This window comes from Protopterus annectens, chromosome 2.part0, assembly GCF_019279795.1.
Source record: "Protopterus annectens isolate FY-2018-M chromosome 2.part0, PAN1.0, whole genome shotgun sequence".
NCBI lineage: Eukaryota > Metazoa > Chordata > Ceratodontiformes > Protopteridae > Protopterus > Protopterus annectens.
The window spans coordinates 1950081709-1950105678 of record NC_056728.1 but is presented as its reverse complement, the minus strand read 5'-3'; positions in this window follow the sequence as shown (position 1 = coordinate 1950105678).

Below are 23970 nucleotides of genomic sequence, written 5' to 3'. Positions count from 1 at the left end.
TGCACTGTATGGACAGATGTCACTAACCCCACTGAATACCTGTACCATGTTGTCAATGTAGGTGCAAGCACAACCTCAGTTCCATAGCCAGGTCTCACCAAATGAGGCCAGAAATGCTACATCACAAGATAACAATCTGTCAACACAGTAAGCCCCAGAGACCTCAAGTAAACTTCCACACATCAAAGAACATGCATGTGGGACATGTGCAGAACCCAGACACTGTCCATGTTATGGAATATAGATCACATACATGGGAAGAAGTGCAAATCACTGGCAACCCACAATAGTAACCCAGATGAGTGGATGGTGAATACAATACCCACCACTGGGGACCACTCCAGAGACTACACCTGTGTGCCCCAGTGGAGACTATTGTCATGTGGCCTGATGCCAAGGTATTCCCTTTACCTAGCCTTGTACAGCCTTCAGGTCCATTTATCTACTACACACTTGTGAAGCAATGAACCTATACATCTCTGTACTGGCAAGTGTGTGTGTGTGTGTGTGTGTGTGTGTGTGTGTGTGTGTGTGTGTGTGTGTGTGTGTGTGTGTGTGTGTGTGTGTGTGTGTGTTTGTGTGTGTGTGTGTGTGTGTGTGTGTGTGTGTGTTTGTGTGTATTTGGAGATTAATGATTTTGAGGCCATTCAGAGTCACTACACCTCCCATTGTCCTACGTTAGCAAGCTTGCTGATGTGAGTCACGTTGAAATACCCCTTTTGACAAGAGCCAGACCCATAAGCTCCATGGCACTTGCGATAACTGTGTAATGCTGTAGTGTAACATACTAGTTAGGTAGGAGTTCTAATCCTAGACATGGCAACTATGAAACTGTGTGTGTTTGTGTGAGAGAGTGTGTGTCCTTCATAATACCTGATATTATGGATATTCACACTTACTACTCTCCCCTTACCCCTCCTTTAGTACTGCTGCTGATGTTAGTCACCTTCAAAGATACCTGTGGAGAGCACTCCAATATGTAAGCTCCATGGTGCATGCCATAAATGCGGAACAATGTAGTAGCAGTAATTACACAGATATCGGTTTGAATCTTATCTGTGACAAGTGTTTGTGTGTGTTCCTCAAAGATATTGGCCCCATTTATGCTGAGAGACATCTCAGAGCCTGACCTTTGTAGTCCTGCAGATATCATCCACCTTAGAAGTACTTGTTGTGAACCCCAAACCATGTCAAGTCAGTGGTACATGCATAACATAATAGTCTGTAAAGTTTGTTAGATGTAAATGTGTGTTTAGGGTAAAATTATTTTTGGGATCTCTCACCCACTACATCACCCAAGGCCAGTATTTACAAGGGCTGGTTATGTTCCTCACGTTAGAAGTACCTTGGGATGACATCCATCCTATAAGCTCCATGGCTTGTGCGATAAATGTGGTCCACTATTGTAGTAGTACATAGCTTGGTAGGTGACTGAATCTGAGTAGTGGCAAGTGGGTGTCTGTCATCAGTGTCCTATGTGGAGGTTGCTGTGATTGTGTAATAACAGGATGCATTGTGGGGTGGGTTTTGCTAACTTATTATGTTGAAGATCTAGCATATGTCACAATGTCCACTTTACAAGGTCAACAGATGTCAAGCACCAGACAGACTGGTGTAGATAATCCATAGCCCAACATGTGACATTATGGATTGGTGAACAATATAGGCAACCCTTCTATTACTCAGAGAACTCTCTCCACCCATGTCTCATACACAAACACACTTGGCTAGGCAACAACCACTATATTAGTAGTTCCCTTCATATTGCCTCACAGATAGTAACCACAGTGTGATTGCAGTGGACTACATGCCTGTTGACCACAACAGTGCCACTAACATCAGAAAGTACTGTGATGTTGTTACATCTCTTGACTGTGTGTTATCCAGGAAGAAAAAGGACATGGAACCCTGATACATCCCCGCGAAAGGCAAATAAATGCCCTTTTGCTATGTTCCCCACTGGATGCCTGCAACAACTGTAGAATCTGCAAATGTAACCCACAAAGGGAATACCATGCCTTATACACATGCCCTGTATGGACAGATGCCACTAACTCCACTGAATACCTGTACCATGTTGTCAATATAGGTGCAAGCACAACCTCAGTTCCATAGCCAGGTCTCACCAAATGAAGCCAGGAATGCTACATCACAAGATAACAATCTGTCAACACAATATGCCCAGAGACCTGAAATAAACTTCCACACATCAAAGAACATGCATGTGGGACATGTGTACAACCCAGACACTGTCCATGTTATGGAATATAGATCACATACATGGGAAGCAGTGCAAATCACTGGCCACCCACAATAGTAACCCAGATGAGTGGATGGTGAATACAATACCCACCACTGGGGACCACTCCAGGGACTACACCTGTGAGCCTCAGTGGAGACTATTGTCATGTGGTCTGATGCCAAGGTATTCCCTTTACCTAGCCTTGTACATCCTTCAGGCCCATTCATCTACTACACACTTGTGAAGCAATGAACCTATACATCTCCGTACTGGCAAGTGTGTGTGTGTGTGTGTGTGTGTGTGTGTGTGTGTGTGTGTGTGTGTGTGTGTGTGTGTGTTTGTGTGGAGATTAATGATTTTGAGGCCATTCACAGTCACTACACCTCCCATTGCCCTATGTTAGCAAGCTCACTGATGTCAGTCACATTGAAATACCCCTTTTGACAAGAGCCAGACCCATAAGCTCCATGGCACTTGCGATAACTGTGTAATGCTATAGTGTAACATACTAGTTAGGCTTGAGTTCTAATCCTAGACATGGCAACTATGAAACTGTGTGTGTTTGTGTGAGAGTGTGTGTGTGTCCTTGATAATACCTGATATTATGGATATTCACACTTACTACTCTCCCTTTTCCCCTCCTTTAGTATGGATGCTGATGTTAGTCACCTTCAAAGATTCCTGTGGAGAGCACTCCAATATGTAAGCTCCACGGTGCATGCCATAAATGCGGAACAATGTAGTAGCAGTAATTACAAAGATATAGGTTTGAATCTCATCTGTGTCAAGTGTTTGTGTGTGTACCTCAAAGATATTGGCCCCATTTATGCTCAGACACATCTCAGAGCGTGACTTTAGCAGGCCTGCAGATATCATCCACCTTAGAAGTACCTGTTGTAATCCCCAAACCATGTCAAGTCTGTGGTACGTGTGGTAAATGCATAACATAATAGTCTGTAAAGTTTGTTAGATAGAGGTTATAACCTCACCCCTGGCAAATGTAAATGTGTGTTTAGGGTAAAATTATTTTTGGGATCTCTCACCCACTACATCACCCAAGGCCAGTATTTACAAGGGCTGGTTATGTTCCTCACCTTAGAAGTACCTTGGGATGACATCCATCCTATAAGCTCCATGGCTAGTGCGATAAATGTGGTCCACTATAGCAGCAATACATAGCTAGGTAGGGGACTGAATCTCAGTATTGGCAAGTGTGTGTCTGTCATCAGTATTCTATGAGGAAGTTGCTGTGATTGTGTAATAACAGGATGCATTGTGGGGTGGGTTTTGCTAAATTATTATGTTGAAGATCTAGTATATGTCACAATGTCCACTTTACAAGGACAACAGATTTCAAGCACCAGAGAGACTGGTGTAGACAATCCATAGCCCTACATGTGAGATTATGGATTGGTGAACAATATAGGCAACCCTTCTATTACTCAGAGAACTCTCTCCACTCATGTATCATACACAAACACACTTGGCTAGGCAACAACCACTATATTAGTAGTTCCCTGCATATTGCCTCAGAGATAGTAACCACGGTGTGATTGCAGTGGACTACATGCCTGTTGAGCACAACAGTGCCACTAACATCAGAAAGTACTGTGATGTGTTACATCTGTTGACTGTGTGTTATCCAGGAAGAAAAAGGACATGGAACCCTGATACATCCTTGCGGAAGGCAAATAAATGCCCCTTTGCTATGTTCCCCACTGGATGCCTGCAACAACTGTAGAATCTGCAAATGTAACCCACAAAGGGAATACCATGCCTTATACACATGCCCTGTATGGTCAGATGCCACTAACTCCACTGAATACCTGTACCATGTTGTCAATATAGGTGCAACAACAACCTCAGTTCCATAGCCAGGTCTCACCAAATGCAGCCAGGAATGCTACATCACAAGATAACAATCTGTCAACACAATATGCCCCAGAGACCTGAAATAAACTTCCACACATCAAAGAACATGCATGTGGGACATGTGCATAACCCAGACACTGTCCATGTTATGGAATATAGATCACATACATGGGAAGAAGTGCAAATCACTGGCCACCCACAATAGTAACCCAGATGAGTGGATGGTGAACACAATACCCACCACTGGTGACCACTCCAGAGACTACACCTGTGAGCCCCAGTGGAGACTTTTGTCATGTGGCCTGATGCCAAGGTATTCCCTTTACCTAGCCTTGTACAGCCTTCAGGCCCATTCATCTACTATCCACTTGTGAAGCAATGAACCTATACATCTCCGAACTGGCAAGTGTGTGTGTGTGTGTGTGTGTGTGTGTGTGTGTGTGTGTGTGTGTGTGTGTGGAGATTAATGATTTTGCGGCCATTGACAGTCACTACACCTCCCATTGCCCTACTTTAGCAAGCTTGCTGATGTCAGTCACATTGAAATACCCATTTTGGGAAGAGCCAGACCCATAACCTCCATGGCACTTGAGATAACTGTGTAATGCTATAGTGTAACATACTAGTTAGGTAGGAGTTTTAATCCTAGACATGGCAACTGTGATACTGTATCTGTTTGTGTGAGAGAGTGTGTGTGTGTCTTTGATAGTACCTGATATTATGGATATTCACACTTACAACTTTCCACGTACCCCTCCTTTAGTATGGATGCTGATGTTAGTCACCTTCAAAGATACCTGTGGAGAGCACTCCAATATGGAAGCTCCATGGTGCATGCCATAATTGTGGAACAATGTAGTAGCAGTAATTACGTAGATATGGGTTTGAATCTTATCTGTGGCAAGTGTTTTTGTGTGTACCTCAAAGATATTGGCCCCGTTTATGCCAAGACACATCTCAGAGCCTGACTTTAGCAGTCCTGCAGATATCATCCACCTTAGAAGAACCTGTTGTGAACCCCAGACCATGTTAAGTCAGTGGTACATGTGGTAAATGCATAACATAATAGCCTGTAAAGTTTGTTAGATAGAGGTTTGAACCTCACCCCTGGCAAATGTAAATGTGTGTTTAGGGTAAAATTATTTTTGGGATATCTCACCCACTACATCACCCAAGGCCAGTATTTACAAGGGCTGGTTATGTTCCTCACCTTAGAAGTACCTTGGGATGACATCCATCCTATAAGCTCCATGGCTTGTGCAATAAATGTGGTCCACTATAGTAGCAATACATAGCTAGGTAGGGGACCGAATCTCAGTACTGGCAAGTGTGTGTCTGTCATCAGTATCCTATGTGGAGGTTGTTGTGATTGTGTAATAACAGGATGCATTGTGGGGTGGGTTTTGTTAAATTATTATGTTGAAGATCTAATATATGTCACAATGTCCACTTTACAAGGCCAACAGATGTCAAGCACCAGAGACACTGGCATAGAAAACCCATAGCCCTACATGCGAGATTATGGATTGGTGAACAATATAGGCAACCCTTCTATTACTCAGAGAACTCTCTCCACCTATGTCTCATACACAAACACGCTTGGCTAGGCAACAACCACTACATTGGTAGTTCCCTGCATATTGCCTCACAGATAGTAACCACAGTGTGATTGCAGTGGACTACATGCCTGTTGACCAGAACAGTGCCACTGACATCAGAAAGTTCTGTGATGTGTTACATCTCTTGACTGTGTGTGTTATCCAGGAAGAAAAAGGACATGGAACCCTGTTCCATCCCCACAGTAGGCAAATAAATGCCCTTTTGCTATGTTCCCCACTGGACGCCTGCAACAACTGTAGAATCTGCAAATGTAACCCACAAAGGGAATTCCATGCCTTATACACATGCCCTGTACGGACAGATGCCACTAACCCCACTGAATACCTGTACCATGTTGTCAATGTAGGTGCGACCACAACCTCAGTTCCATAGCCAGGTCTCACCAAATGAGGACAGGAATGCTACATCACAAGATAACAATCTGTCAACACAATATGCCCCAGAGACCTCAAGTAAACTTCCACACATCAAAGAGCATGCATGTGGGACATGTGCACAACCCAGACACTGTCCATGTTATGAAATATAGATCACATACATGGGAAGCAGTGCAAATCACTGGCCACCCACAATAGTAACCCAGATGAGTGGATGGTGAATACAATACCCACCACTGGGGACCACTCCAGGGACTACACCTGTGAGCCTCAGTGGATACTATTGTCATGTGGCCTGATGCCAAGGTATTCCCTTAACCTAGCCTTGTACATCCTTCAGGCCCATTCATCTACTACACACCTGTGAAGCAATGAACCTATACATCTCCACACTGGCAAGTGTGTGTGTGTGTGTGTGTGTGTGTGTGTGTGTGTGTGTGTGTGTGTTTATGTGGAGATTAATGATTTTGAGGCCATTGACAGTCACTACACCTCCCATTGCCCTATGTTAGCAAGCTTGCAGATGTCAGTCACATTGAAATACCCCTTTTGACTAGAGCCAGGCCCATAAGCTCCATGGCACTTGCGATAACTGTGTAATGCTATAGTGTAACATACTAGTTAGGCAGGAGTTCTAATCCTAGACATGGCAACTATGAAACTGTGTGTGTTTGTGTGAGAGTGTATGTGTGTCCGTGATAATACCTGATATTATGGATATTCACACTTACTACTCTCCCCTTACCCCTCCTTTAGTATGGATGCTGATGTTAGTCACCTTCAAAGATTCCTGTGAAGAGCACTCCAATATGTAAGCTCCATGGTGCGTGCCATAAATGCGGAACAATGTAGTAGCAGTAATTACAAAGATATGGGTTTGAATCTCATCTGTGTCAAGTGTTTGTGTGTGTACCTCAAAGATATTGGCCCCATTTATGCTCAGACACATCTCAGAGCCTGACTTTAGCAGTCCTGCAGATATCATCCACCTTAGAATTACCTGTTGTGATCCCCAAACCATGTCAAGTCAGTGGTACGTGTGGTAAATGCATAACATAATAGTCTGTAAAGTTTGATAGATAGAGGTTATAACCTCACCCCTGGCAAATGTAAATGTGTGTTTAGGGTAAAATTATTTTTAGGATCTCTCACCCACTACATCACCCAAGGCCAGTATTTACAAGGGCTGGTTATGTTCCTCTCCTTAGCAGTACCTTGGGATGACATCCATCTTATAAGCTACATGGCTTGTGCGCTAAATGTGGTCCATTATAGTAGCAATACATAGCTAGTTAGGGGACTGAATCTCAGTAGTGGCAAGTGTGTGTCTTTCATCGGTATTCTAGGAGGAGGTTGCTGTGATTGTGTAATAACAAGATGCATTGTGGGGTGGGTTTTGCTAAATTATTATGTTGAAGATCTAGTATATGTCACAATGTCCACTTTATAAGGACAACAGATGTCAAGCACCAGAGAGACTGGTGTAGACAATCCATAGCCCTACATGTGAGATTATGGATTGGTGAACAATATAGGCAACCCTTCTATTACTCAGAGAACTCTCTCCACCCATGTTTCATACACAAACATACTTGGCTAGGCAACAACCACTACATTGGTAGTTTCCTGCATATTGCCTCACACATAGTAACCACGGTGTGATTGCAGTGGACTACATGCCTGTTGAACACAACAGTGCCACTGACATCAGAAAGTACTGTGATGTGTTACATCTCCTGACTGTGTGTTATTCAGGAAGAAAAAGGACATGGAACCCTGTTCCATCCCCGCAGTAGGCAAATAAATGCCCTTTTGCTATGTTCTCCACTGGACGCCTGCAACAACTGTAGCATCTGCAAATGTAACCCACAAAGGGAATACCATGCCTTAAACACATGCCCTGTATGGACAGATGCCACTAACCCCACTGCATACCTGTACCATGTTGTCAATGTACGTGCAAGCACAACCTCAGTTCCATAGCCAGGTTTAACCAAATGAGGCCAGAAATGCTACATCACAAGATAACAATCTGTCAACACAATATGCCCCAGAGAGCTCAAGTAAACTTCCACACATCAAAGAACATGCATGTGGGACATGTGCACAACCCAGACACTGTCCATGTTATGGAATATAGATCATATACATGGGAAGAAGTGCAAATCACTGGCCACCCACAATAGTAACCCAGATGAGTGGATGGTGAATACAATACCCACCACTGGAGACCACTCCAGAGACTACACATGTGAGCCCCAGTGGAGATTATTCTCATGTGGCCTGATGCCGAGGTATTCCCTTTACCTAGCCTTGTACAGCCTTCAGGCCCATTCATCTACCACACACCTGTAAAGCAATGAACCTATACATCTCTGTACTGGCAAGTGTGTGTGTGTGTGTGTGTGTGTGTGTGTGTGTGTGTGTGTGTGTGTGTGTGTGTGTTTGTGTGGAGATTAATGATTTTGAGGCCATTCACAGTCACTACACCCCCCATTGCCCTACGTTAGCAAGCTTGCTGATGTGAGTCACATTGAAATACCCCTATTGACAAGAGCCAGACCCATAAGCTCCATGGCACTTGCGATAACAGTGTAATGCTATAGTGTAACATACTAGTTAGGTAGGAGTTCTAATCCTAGACATGGCAACTATGAAGCTGGGTGTGTTTGTGTGAGAGAGTGTGTGTGTCCTTGATAATACCTGATATTATGGATATTCACACTTACTACTCTCCTCTTACCCCTCCTTTAGTACTGCTGCTGATGTTAGTCACCTTCATGGATACCTGTGGAGAGCACTCCAATATGTAAGGTCCATGGTGTGTGCCATGAATGCGGAACAATGTAGTAGCAGTAATTACACAGATATGGGTTTGAATCTCATCTGTGGCAAGTGTTTGTGTGTGTTCCTCAAAGGTATTGGCCCCATTTATGCCCAGACACATCTCAGAGCCTGACTTTTGCAGTCCTGCAGATATCATCCACCTTAGAAGTACCTGTTGTGAACCCCAAACCATGTCAAGTCAGTGGTACATGCATAACATAATAGTCTGTAAATTTTGTTAAATAGAGGTTTGAACCTCACCCCTGGCAAATGTAAATGTGTGTTTAGGGTAAAATTATTTTTGGGATCTCTCACCCACTATATCACCCAAGGCCAGTATTTACAAGGGCTGGTTATTTTCCTCACCTTAGAAGTACCTTGGGATGACATCCATCCTATAAGCTCCATGGCTTGTGTGATAAATGTGGTCCACTATAGTAGCAATACATAGCTAGGTAGGGGACTGAATCTCAGTAGTGGCAAGTATGTGTCTGTTATCAGTATTCTATGTGGAGGTTGCTGTGATTGTGTAATAACAGGATGCATTGTGGGGTGGGTTTTGCTAAATTATTATGTTGAAGATCTAGAATATGTCACAATGTCCACTATACAAGGACAATAGATGTCAAGCACCAGAGAGACTGGTGTAGACAATCCATAGCCCTACATGTGAGATTATGGATTGGTGAATAATATAGGCAACCCTTCTATTACTCAGAGAACTCTCTCCACCCATGTCTCATACACAAACACACTTGGCTAGGCAACAACCACTACATTGGTAGTTCCCTGCATATTGTCTCACAGATAGTAACCACTATGTGATTGCAGTGGACTACATGCCTGTTGACCAGAACAGTGCCACTGACATCAGAAAGTACTGTGATATGTTACATCTCTTGACTGTATGTTATCCAGGAAGAAAAAGGACATGGAACCCTGTTCTATTCCCCGCAGTAGGCAAATAAATGCACTTTTGCTATGTTCCCCACTGGACACCTGCAACAACTGTAGAATCTGCAAATGTAACCCACAAACGGAAACCATGCCTTAAACACATGCACTGTATGGAGAGATGTCACTAACCCCACTGAATACCTGTACCATGTTGTCAATGTAGGTGCAAGCACAACCTCAGTTCCATAGCCAGGTCTCACCAAATGAGGCCAAGAATGCTACATCACAAGATAACAATCTGTCAACACAATATGCCCCAGAGACCTCAAGTAAACTTCCACATTTCAAATAATATGCATGTGGGACATGTGCAGAACCCAGACACTGTCCATGTTATGGAATATAGATCACATACATGGGAAGAAGTGCAAATCACTGGCCACCCACAATAGTAACCCAGATAAGTGGATGGTGAATACAATACCCACCACTGGGGACTATTCCAGAGACTACACCTGTGAGCCTCAGTGGATACTATTGTCATGTGGCCTGATGCCAAGGTATTCCCTTTACCTAGCCTTGTACATCCTTCAGGCCCATTCATCTACTACACACTTGTGAAGCAATGAACCTATACATCTCTGTACTGGCAAGTGTGTGTGTGTGTGTGTGTGTGTGTGTGTGTGTGTGTGTGTGTGTGTGTGTGTGTGTGTGTTTGGAGATTAATGATTTTGAGGCCATTCACAGTCACTACACCTCCCATTGCCCTACGTTAGCAAGCTTGCTGATGTGAGTCACGTTGAAATACCCCTTTTGACAAGAGCCAGACCCATAAGCTCCATGGCACTTGTGATAACTGTGTAATGCTGTAGTGTAACATACTAGTTAGGTAGGAGTTCTAATCCTAGACATGGCAACTATGAAACTGTGTGTGTTTGTGTGAGAGAGTGTGTGTCCTTCATAATACCTGATATTATGGATATTCACACTAACTACTCTCCCCTTAGCCCTCCTTTAGTACTGCTGCTGATGTTAGTCACCTTCAAAGATACCTGTGGAGAGCACTCCAATATGTAAGCTCCATGGTGCGTGCCATAAATGCGGAACAATGTAGTAGCAGTAATTACACAGATATGGGTTTGAATCTCATCTGTGGCAAGTGTTTGTGTGTGTTCCTCAAAGATATTGGCCCCATTTATGCCCAGACACATCTCAGAGCCTGACATTTGCAGTCCTGCAGATATCATCCACCTTAGAAGTGCCTGTTGTGAACCCCAAACGACGTCAAGTCAGTGGTACATGCATAACATAATAGACTGTAAAGTTTGTTAGATAGAGTTTTGAACCTCACCCCTGGCAAATGTAAATGTGTGTTTAGCGTAAAATTATTTTTGGGATCTCTCACCCACTACATCACCCAAGGCCAGTATCTACAAGGGCTGGTTATGTTCCTCACCTTAGAATTACCTTAGGATGACATTCATCCTATAAGCTCCATGGCTTGTGCGATAAATGTGGTCCACTATAGTAGTAGTACATAGCTTGGTAGGGGACTGAATCTGAGTAGTGGCAAGTGTGTGTCTGTCATCAGTATCCTATGTGGAGGTTGCTGTGATTGTGTAATAACAGGATGCATTGTGGGGTGGGTTTTGCTAAATTATTATGTTGAAGATCTAGCATATGTCACAATGTCCATTTTAAAAGGACAACAGATGTCAAGCACCAGAGAGACTGGTGTAGATAATCCATAGCCCAACATGTGACATTGTGGTTTGGTGAACAATATAGGCAACCCTTCTATTACTCAGAGAACTCTCTCCACCCATGTCTCATACACAAACACACTTGGCTAGGCTACAACCACTATATTAGTAGTTCCCTGCATATTGCCTCTCAGATAGTAACCACGGTGTGATTGCAGTGGACTACATGCCTGTTGACCACAACAGTGCCACTAACATCAGAAAGTACTGTGATGTGTTACATCTCTTGACTGTGTGTTATCCAGGAAGAAAAAGGACATGGAACCCTGTTTCTTCCCCGCAGAAGGCAAATAAATGCCCATTTGCTATGTTCCCCACTGGATGCCTGCAACAACTGTAGAATCTGCAAATGTAACCCACAAAGGGAATACCATGCCTTATACACATGCCCTGTATGGACAGATGCCACTAACTCCAATGAATACCTGTACCATGTTGTCAATGTAGGTGCAAGCACAACCTCAGTTCCATAGCCAGGTCTCACCAAATGAAGCCAGGAATGCTACATCACAAGATAACAATCTGTCAACACAATATTCCCCAGAGACCTCAAATAAACTTCCACACATCAAAGAACATGCATGTGGGACATGTGCACAACCCAGACACTGTCCATCTTATGGAATATAGATCACATACATGGGAAGAAGTGCAAATCACTGGCCACCCACAATAGTAACCCAAATGAGTGGATGGTGAACACAATACCCACCACTGGTAACCACTCCAGGGACTACACCTGTGAGCCCCAGTGGAGACTTTTGTCATGTGGCCTGATGCCAAGGTATTCTTTTTACCTAGCCTTATACAGCCTGCAGGCCCAATCATCTACTACACACCTGTGAAGCAATGAACCTATACATCTCCGTACTGGCAAGTGTGTGTGTGTGTGTGTGTGTGTGTGTGTGTGTGTGTGTGTGTGTGTGTGTGTGTGTGTGTGTGTGTGTGTGTGTGTGCATGTGTCTGTGTGTGTCTGTGTGGAGATTAATGATTTTGAGGCCATTAACAGTCACTACACCTCCCATTTCCCTACTTTAGCAAGCTTCCTGATGTCAGTCACATTGAAATACCCATTTTGAGAAGAGCCAGACCCATAACCTCCATGGCAGTTGCGATAACTGTGTAATGCTATAGTGTAACATACTAGTTATGTAGGAGTTCTAATCCTAGACATGGCAACTATGATACTGTGTGTGCTTGTGTGAGAGAGTGTGTGTGTCCTTGATAGTACCTGCTATTATGTATATTCACACTTACTACTTTTTTTCTTACCCCTCCTTTAGTATGGATGCTGATGTTAGTCACCTTCAAAGATACCTGTGGAGAGCACTCCAATATGGAAGCTCCATGGTGCATGCCATAATTGTGGAACAATGTAGTAGCAGTAATTACATAGATATGGGTTGGAATCTCATCTGTGGCAAGTGTGTGTGTACCTCAAAGATATTGGCCCCATTTATGCCCAGACACATCTCAGAGCCTTTCTTTAGCAGTCCTGCAGATATCATCCACCTTAGAAGTACCTGTTGTGTTCCCCAGACCATGTTAAGTCAGTGGTACATGTGGTAAATGCATAACATAATAGTCTGTAAAGTTTGTTAGATAGAGGTTTGAACCTCACCCCTGGCACATGTAAATGTGTGTTTAGGGTAAAATTATTTTTGGGATATCTCACCCACTACATCACCCAAGGCCAGTATTTACAAGGGCTGGTTACGTTCCTCACCTTAGAAGTACCTTGGGATGACATCCATCCTATAAGCTCCATGGCTTGTGTGATAAATGTGGTCCTCTATAGTAGCAATACATAGCTAGGTAGGGGACTGAATCTCAGTACTAGCAAGTGTGTGTCTGTCATCAGTATCCTATGTGGAGGTTGCTGTGATTGTGTAATAACAGGATGCATTGTGGTGTGGGTTTTGCTAAATTATTACATCGAAGATCTAATATATGTCACAATGTCCACTTTACAAGGCCAACAGATGTCAAGCACCAGAGACACTGGTGTAGACAATCCATAGCCCTACATGCGAGATTATGGATTGGTGAACAATATAGGCAACCCTTCTATTACTCAGAGAACTCTCTCCACCCATGTCTCATACACAAACACAATTGGCTAGGCAACAACCACTACATTGGTAGTTCCCTGCATATTGCCTCACAGATAGTAACCACGGTGTGATTGCAGTGGACTACATGCCTGTTGACCAGAGCAGTGCCACTGACATCAGAAAGTACTGTGATGTGTTACATCTCTTGACTGTGTGTTATCCAGGAAGAAAAAGGACATGGAACCCTGTTCCATCCCTACAGTAGGCAAATAAATGCCCTTTTGCTATGTTCCCCACTGGACGCCTGCAACAACTGTAGAATCTGCAAATGTAACCCACAAAGGGAATACCATGCCTTATACACATGCCCTGTATGGACAGATGCCACTAACCCCACTGAATACCTGTACCATGTTGTCAATGTAGGTGCAAGCACAACCTCAGTTCCATAGCCAGGTCTCACCAAATGAGGCCAGGAATGCTACATCACAAGATAACAATCTGTCAACACAATATGCCCCAGAGACCTCAAATAAACTTCCACACATCAAAGAGCATGCATGCGGGACATGTGCACAACCCAGACACTGTCCATGTTATGGAATATAGATCACATACTTGGGAAGCAGTGCAAATCACTGGCCACCCACAATAGTAACCCAGATGAGTGGATGGTGAATACAATACCCACCACTGGGGACCACTCCAGGGAATACACCTGTGAGCCTCAGTGGAGACTATTGTTATGTGGCTTGATGCCAAGGTATTCCCTTTACCTAGCCTTCTTCAGCCTTCAGGCCCATTCATCTACTACACACCTGTGAAGCAATGAACCTATACATCTCTGTACTGGCAAGTGTGTGTTTGTGTGTGTGTGTGTGTGTGTGTGTGTGTGTGTGTGTGTGTGTGTGTGTGTGTGTGTGTGTGTGTGTGTGTGTGTGTGTGTGTGTGAGTGTGTGTGTGTGTGTGGAGATTAATGATTTTGAGGCCATTCACAGTCACTACACCTCCCATTGCCCTTTGTTAGCAAGCTTGCTGATGTCAGTCACATTGAAATACCCCTTTTGACAAGAGCCAGACCCATAAGCTCCATGGCACTTGCGATAACTGTGTAATGCTATAGTGTAACATACTAGTTAGGCAGGAGTTCTAATCCTAGACATGGTAACTATGAAACTGTGTGTGTTTGTGTGAGAGAGTGTGTGTCCCCTTGATAATACCTGATATTATGGATATTTACACTTACTACTATCCCCTTACCCCTCCTTTAGTATGGATGCTGATGTTAGTCACCTTCAAAGATTCCAGTGGAGAGCACTCCAATATGTAAGCTCCATGGTGCGTGCCATAAATGCGGAACAATGTAGTAGCAGTAATTACAAAGATATGGGTTTGAATCTCATCTGTGGCAAGTGTTTGTGTGTGTACCTCAAAGATATTGGCCCCATTTATGCTCAGACACATCTCAGAGCCTGACTTTAGCAGTCCTGCAGATATCATCCACCTTAGAAGTACCTGTTGTGATCCCCAAACCATGTCAAGTCAGTGGTACGTGTGGTAAATGCATAACATAATAGTCTGTAAAGTTTGTTAGATAGAGGTTATAACCTAACCCCTGGCAAATGTAAATGTGTGTTTAGGGTAAAATTATTTTTGGGATCTCTCACCCACTACATCACCCAAGGCCAGTATTTACAAGGGCTGGTTATGTTCCTCACCTTTGAAGTACTTTCGAATGACATCCATCCTATAAGCTCCATGGTTTGTGCGATAAATGTGGTTCACTATAGTAGCAATACATAGCTAGGTAGGGGACTGAATCTCAGTATTGGCAAGTGTGTGTCTGTCATCAGTATCCTATGTAGAGGTTGCTGTGATTGTGTAATAACAGGATGCATTGTGGGAAGTTTTTTTTCTAAATTATTATGTTGAGGATCTAGTATATGTCACAATGTCCACCTTACAAGGACAACAGATGTCAAACACCAGAGAAACTGGTGTAGACAATCCATAGCCCTACATGTGACATTATGGATTGGTGAACAATATAAGCAACCCTTCTATTACTCAGAGAACTCTCTCCACCCATGTGTTATACACAAACACACTTGGCTAGGCAACAACCACTATATTGGTAGTTCCTTGCATATTGCCTCACAGATAGTAACCATGGTGTGATTGCAGTGGACTGCATGCCTGTTGACCACAACAGTGCCACTGACATCAGAAAGTACTGTGATGTGTTACATCTCTTGACTGAGTTATCCAAGAAGAAAAAGGACATGGAACCCTGTTCCATCCCCGCAGTACGCAAATAAATGCCCTTTTGCTATGTTCCCCACTGGACGCCTGCAATAACTGTAGAATCTGCAAATATAACCCACAAAGGGAATACCATGCCTTATACACATGCCCTGTATGGACAGATGCCACTAACTCCACTGTATACATGTACCATGTTGTCAATGTAGGTGCAAGCACAACCTCAGTTCCATAGCCACGTCTCACCAAATGAGGTCAGGAATGCTACATCACAAGATAACAGTTCGTCAACACAATATGCCCCAGAGACCTCAAGTAAACTTCCACACATCAAAGAACATGCATGTGGGACATGTGCACAACCCATACACTGTACATGTTATGGAATATAGATCACATACATGGGAAGCAGTGCACATCACTGGCCACCTACAATAGTAACCCAGATGAGTGGATGGTGAATACAATACCCACCTCTGGGGACCACTCCAGGGACCACACCTGCGAGCCCCAGTGGAGACTATTGTCATGTGCCCTGATGCCAAGGTATTCCCTTTACCTAGCCTTGTACAGCCTTCAGGCCCATTCATCTACTACACATCTGTGAAGCAATGAACCTATACATCTCCATACTGGCAAGTGTGTGTGTGTGTGTGTGTGTGTGTGTGTGTGTGTGTGTGTGTGTGTGTGTGTGTGTGGAGATTAATGATTTTGAAGCCATTCACACTCACTGCACCTCCCATTGCCCTACTTTAGCATGCCTGCTGATGTCATTCACCTTGAAATAACCCTTTGGTCATGTTTCAGCCATATAACCTCAGTGGTACTTGCAATAATTGTGTAAAACTGTAGTGTAGCAAACTAGTTAGGTAGGAGTTCTAATCCTGATCCTGCCAACTGTGATAATGTGTGTGTTTCCCTGAGAGAGAGAGTGTGTGTGCGTCTTCATTGACACCTGCTTTTATGGACATTCACACTTACTACACTTCCCTTACCCCTCCTTTAGCACTGTTGCTGATGTTACTCACCTTCAAAGATACCTTTGGACAGCTCTCTACCATGTAAACTCTGTGGCATGTGCAATAACTGCGTAACATTGCAATAGCAATACATAGTCAAGTAGGGTTTTGAAACTCGGTACTGGTAAGTGTGTGTTTGTGTGTGTGTCATTAGTATCCTGTGTGGGTGTTGGAGTGGTTGTGTAATGACAGGATCCATTGCAGTGTGGCTTTTCCTACATAATTATATTGAAGACCTATATGTCCCAATATCCACATTACAAGGCCAACAGTTTTCAAACACTGTAGAGGTTGTTGTAGACAATCCTCAGCCATAATATGTATAGCCATGTGAAATTACTATGTGACAGTATGGATTAGTAAACAATATAGGTAATACCCAGATACCACTCTCCACCAATGGGTCATACATAAACACACTTGGCTCTTACTCTCTTACTCCCTTCCTTTCTTAATTTGTCTCTCTCTCTCTCTGTCTGGTGGATGTGGAAAAGTACATCTGTTTTCAATAGTCAGCAGCATGAGTTTTGTAATTAATGCTCATGATCAGCTGATGGCCTGTGCACAAATTGCAGTCCCCACTTGCTAATTGCATGTGGAACAGCAGTGGTATCATTCCTATGGCCAATTGCATGGAAGCACACTCCTATAACTAACCACTTCATGAGGGTGTTGGCCCTTTTCCTTCACTGTGAACAGGACTTCATGTGGGTGTTTGACAAACAGTGTCACAGAGGGTAGTTGGAAATACCTCTTACAGCATACACTGTGGAGACAGGACAACAAACAGGAGGGGGGTGTTCCAGAAATGGGGACAGAATGTAAATATTGCTGTTCTACATTTGAAGTAATGTTGGCTTAACAGGGTTTGTGTGGATATGGGTGTTCTATATGATGTAAAGTCTGGCATGACAGTGTTATTTGGTTGAGGAAACACTCACCTGTAGGGTTATCTGCAGACTGGCTAGAGTTTGGAGTCTAACATGTGGTGTGTTACTCACACATTTCCTATCTTTAGAAATGCAGTAGTATACTCTAATGATTGTAGTCAGTACATGGTGACATCCATGTGAGTTACTGACTTCATATCCCTCAGAAGAGTTATGTCACAACAAGCCCTGTTACACCAGGAATTTTTAAGTTTATCACAGCAATATGTCAATATTGGCCCTATGTTTGTGCCTCTGTCCCCCAAGTCTGTCACCCTTTGTCCATATGTCATGCAGTAAGAGGTGCATATGTACAGTATATCATTATTTACTGACATCATACCTGATAACAAGCCAATGAGAAATCAGACTGCTAGGCATGTTATGTATAGAAAGCCTTATATTTGAGGACAAAACCTGGAAATTCTGTTGTAGTCTACAGTAGTGAGGTCTGTGTACTTATGGTGATTGTTGAGAGATTGTGGATTGTGAGTATGTTACTTGGCCTGTGTACAGACTGTAGTAGATGTCATTGTTCTTGGTCCTGTTTTCTTTGAAGTTGCATGCTGCTCCAGTATATGGTACCCTATCAGTGTATATGTTTGTAGGGCCAGACTGACACGTCCCATACCACAGTCAGGCATCAAACTACACTGTGCATTGGGCCAGTATATGAAGGGTTAGTGTGTGAGTGGCACATATGAGGGTGGTTTTGTTCACACAGTCCATATACTGCACTATTAATTAGGCTTACCATAATGTGACTGTGACTGTGTTCAGATTGGTAGCGGGTATGCACTTTCACACTGGTGTCTGTTACTCTGTGCTGTTACATGCCTGTAGTGCCTGCTATATTTGCAAGTACATGTGTATTGCCCCATAGAAAACTTGGGTCAGTGTTGTGGCATTCTGCCTGTAGTTTTCACAATGCTTTGTGACATGCCTAGCAGCTTAGTGTATTTACCTAGTGTGATGTTATGTCCAGATATTTGTCAGATGCACTGTTGCCTAGCCACTATAAGTGTTGTGTATTTCTGAAAAGGCAGTGGGATGCTGTGAAGATGTATGTCACTAACTCGTGGGAAGTATGTGGGCTTGGGACCTCTGCTCATCCGGTTAAAATGTGTTAGGTCAGACAGTAGTGCGTGAATGCATCAACTGTGTGAGCTTATCTATTCCAGTATTTTTGTGATATCCCCATTTACATGGCTGTAAACATCCACTTTGTCAGGCTTGGTCTACACATTTTGGACTAAGGAGTTCTAAGTATATCTCTGGACTGACCAGATTGTGTTAGACTGCCCACATTTATTGGTCATATCTCTGCTGTATTCCACAGGATCATTACTGTGATCTCTGTGGTACTTCACTATGATGATGTTAGGATGTCTGTCAATAACTGATGGTGTACATGTCAGTATCAGAAGTGACTTCTCACACATGTCTGTTGACACAATCCCTGTTACTGTAGCAACATTCTACATTTATACATGCAATACTTACATTACATCCCTTGAACTAAGAGGCTGTGACCATTGGTGCTGAGGTATGCCTCCACTACATATTATGGGGGTATGTTTTATATATATATATATATATATATATATATATATATATATATATATATATATATATATATATATATATATATATATATATATATATATATATATATATATATATATATATATATATATATATATATTCTTATGTGTAAACATGAGTGTTGTATATACCTTCCCAGATGTATCCCACTATATTTATCTGATATGTGTATATTTAGATATAACAACATACTGATTCTAAACTATTTTCACTAACAAGTACTGAACAATTGTAGAAGTCAAAGCAGTTGCTCACTACTATTCAGTATGTGTACTGAAAGATATATTTGAAAAAAACAACAAACATTTTCACAGCTCTGGTGGTTTAGTGGTTAACTGCTGTGACTATAGTATAAAGAGGCTGGGGTTCAAGGGCTGTTTACTTTGTTGCTAGGCAGAACAAGTACTGTTGGATACAGAGTAGTTAAGGCAGTTCTGAGCAGCTTTAAGTGGGTTTGCGTGATGGTAAGCGGTGCTAACGCATTGTTAAACAAAAAGGTGCTTACATGTGCAAATGTACTTAGCATTTTGATTTAAGCAACGCTTACACCTGATAAGCATAGCTCAGCCCTGGTAACCAGTGATCACATTCCACTCTGATGAAATAGCAGGGTAATGACATCTTTAATAAGTGTATTTTATTCCATGTTCATAACAGGCTTCTATGTGCTGTCATTACAGTAGCAAGGGGTGTGAGTATACTGTATGGGACACCTGAGTATATATGGCTAGTTCAACAATCTTTTCTCTTGGTATGTGTTTCATACATGGGTATATCCCAGGTTATATGCAGTCACACTTGCATGTATTGTATCATTATGTTACTACTGTTAAAAGTGCTTTCCCAAGTAAGAGTAGATTGTAGTACTGGAACCATACACCCCTGCATGCAAAGCTGGACTCTGAGTACTGACTATTGTGTTCTTGGTGTGTGAGCTGTGTGTTATTAAGTATTTGCTACTGGATATTGATCTGAAATGTAGATATTAACTGTAGACTATTATGTGTATAGGATATGTCATTAGGGCTGCTGTCATGTAGTAATGGCATACCTATCAGTGTCAGATGTCTGTCTGTCAAAACATTTATCCTAATGCATAACCTGCTGGCTAGCTGATTTCTGTCTGTCCTCTGTGCAGATGTGCAGATGTCAGGTATCCATCTTGGCTGATCACAGGCAGTCTATGCTTGACTGACAACAGTCATGTCTGCCCAGCTATGTTATGAATGCCACAGCTAGGAAACCCCCACCCTGTATGTATGACATGTTATGGATACCTCAACTAGACTACTGCAGTCAACAGAACATGCTTTTGTACAGGTCTCCAACCCAGACACTGGCCATGTTATGTAATATGTGTTGCATACATGTCAATTGGACCATCTCACTGGCCCTCTGCAAGACAAAACCAGATGATTGGATGTTGCATCTAACTGTCACCCTGGGAATCACTGAAGTGGCATCAGTTGATAGATGGCCTGCTGTCAAATGTCAGGTGGCATGATACCAGTGTATCCACATCCCCTACTCTTCTCATCACTCCATGGACATTGGCCTGGTACACACCTAGGAACACCTGCACCTATGGACCCTAGTACTGACAAATATGTCAGTGTGCATTACTGAGAATAACAGTGTCTGTGTTTGTAAACTTGTAGTTGATAATACCCTGAGGGCCATCTCACCCACTCACCCCCCACTGCCATAGTTAGAAATGGATGCTGCTGTAATGGACACTAAATTATCTTGTTACACTCTTCACCCTATGGGCTAGCTGGAGCTTGCAGTACTAACATAACACTGTTGTACAACTGGGTAGATAGGCATGGGTTGCCCTCTGAGTCCTAGCAAGTGTGTGTATATGGGCAAGTGTGTATATTTGTAGGATACAGCATTCTGAGGCCACATTCTTCAAATACAATACAACTTGCCATACATTATAAGGGATAGTGATGTTGTTGACATTAGGAGAGCCATGTCAAACCCACATCCTACTATCCTTGTGGCATGTGCAATAAATGCATATCCGTGTAGTAACACTGATTAGATAGAGAAGGGGTTGCATTGCAGTCCTGGTCAATGTGTGATTGTGGGTATGTTAGAGCATTATCATGGGTTTCAGTAAGTAAAATATCCAATGTGGGGTGTGGATGCTGAGTATACTGTCATTACACCATGGTACCCCCAGTACATGTCCCAAGGTCCACTCTATGAGGACCACTGTCACCATCAACCATACAGGTAACTCATTACACTATCCAGCCCATTGATGCATGTGCTGTTTGCAAATTCTCTGTAACAGAATGGACTTACTGACAAGGTAGTTACCACTGATAAATTCAGGTCTCTCAGATGTGTCTATGACTGTTATGTGTTTCCCAATGTGTATATGACAGTATGTCATACTATGTATTGTTCATTAACACACATTACATCCCCCATTACCATACTGTACAAGGCCTGGTGATGCTCTTCACTTAATAAGAAACTCGGGACACACCTCATCCTAAAAGCTGTGTGGTGTGTGCAATTAAGTCCAAACACATTAGTAGCAATAAGTACCTAGGCAGGGGTTCTACTCTCAGTGTTGCCAATTAAGTGTGTGTGTATGTGAAGGGATCTACTTCAGTTTGCAGAAAATACATGTCCCAGGAGGTCATTTGTCTGAGAACTGACTAGCAAACGCTAACATTTCAAAGGAATCATCTTGTGGAAATTCGTTCCATCAAAACTAGCAGTAGATGTGTAAATGCCCACTTCCCTACTGTACAGCTGTACAGTGATACTAGAGCTGGTATATATAGTTGGGTGTAGATGTTGTCGGTACAGCTACCCTCATTGGGGTTATTGTTGTATGCATCCCCCCGCTTAGTCTGCTGTAATACTGTACAGTTTATGTTAACAGGTAAAGTAGTTGCTAATCACACTATGTGTGGTTCTATGCCATCCTGCACCCTCCAAAGTGGAGGGCTGTGCAACCCACACCAGCACACCTATGTTTACCGATTCCATGATTGCACTACATTGAGGAAGAGGACATATACCCTGCCAGTACCACTGTCAATGAAATTAGACTGGCAGACCGATTATTTACTGATATGATGTTTTGCCTATTTTGTTTTGGTAGAATTGCATAGGCTAAAATGAGTTCACTGCAAAATTCCAGCTGAAAATATGTTACACAGCATTACATTGCTAAACCTTAGTACATTCACCCTGTGCATCAGAACTATATTAGCATGTCCCTGCATTGATGGTATGGATGACAGGGATGTGGCACATGTATCATCATATGCACAGGGTGTATTGTGGGATTGCCAGAGATCTAGGCTGAGCCATTTGGTTAACATCATGTGTGTGTGTTAGGGGGTTTCATTATCAACTGGGCTGTGCAGATGTGATGTGTGTAGGTATGGAGGTGCCCTAGCTCTGTTGGTGATGTGTGTGTGTATGTATGCACAGAGTTCTGCATTGTGGCTGCCCTATACAGAGGTTTGTTGGACAGCTGCAGACCATACATGGCAGGGTGTACAGTTCGCCATGTCCAGCCATGGACACGAGAACTGTGCCTGCCAAGGGTTCCACGAGCACTACCAGGTACAAGCCCAGATATGGTACTCTCCCCTGATGATGACAAATGTCCGCTGGATCCGGGTCCCTGTTGAGACCAGCCAGGACCACTTGTACATGGCCTGCTGTGTGGTGGTGTGGACAGTACCACCCGCAGTGCTGGTGCTAGTACTGCCACTATAAGAGCAGCTGTGACTTGTTGCAAATCCATGTAGACCTCCACCTGTTGGTGTTGCTGACCTACATCCACATGGCTGTCACCCTACTCCCACCATATCCTCTAAAACAGATATTGCACGGTCAAAGATTCCCACCGTCTCACCCAACCATCTATCCAGGACCTCTGCAAAATAACGGTGGGCACCTGCAAGATCATAGATGTTGTCAAGTACAGCAGAATGAGTAGCCCTCTTGAGCCTCAGACTCTGTCTAGTGTAACATTCCATATGTGCCTTTGCCTCCATGATGGACCAAAACATGCATCTGGTGATGCCTGCTGTGGCACTTCTCCCAGGGGCATGCTGGCCAGCAGCCCTTCTACGAGCACCCCTCTACATCTGCCTGTGTGGTACCTCACCAGTTATCTGGATATAGCTGCTGTGTACAGACACACTTGCCATAGTCACCACACTATCCTGTCCTATGCCACCACCCACTAACTGTCCCTCATCTATGCCCACTGGTGATGGGGTATGTATAGGCATTGTGACTGTGTGCGGGAAAGGGGTGGATAAAAGTGGGATGTCAACCGATGGCACAGCTTTAGCCCCTGACAACCCTGCCTGTGCCTCACCATAACTATCATCATTTTCAGAGTCTGTATGGACACTAATATCAGTTTGCCTGCAGGAGGGACGCTGACTCACCTCGCCACCTGTGAGGGGAAAACAAAAAATGTAATTTAAGACCTGTATGTCATTACTTACCTCTAGAC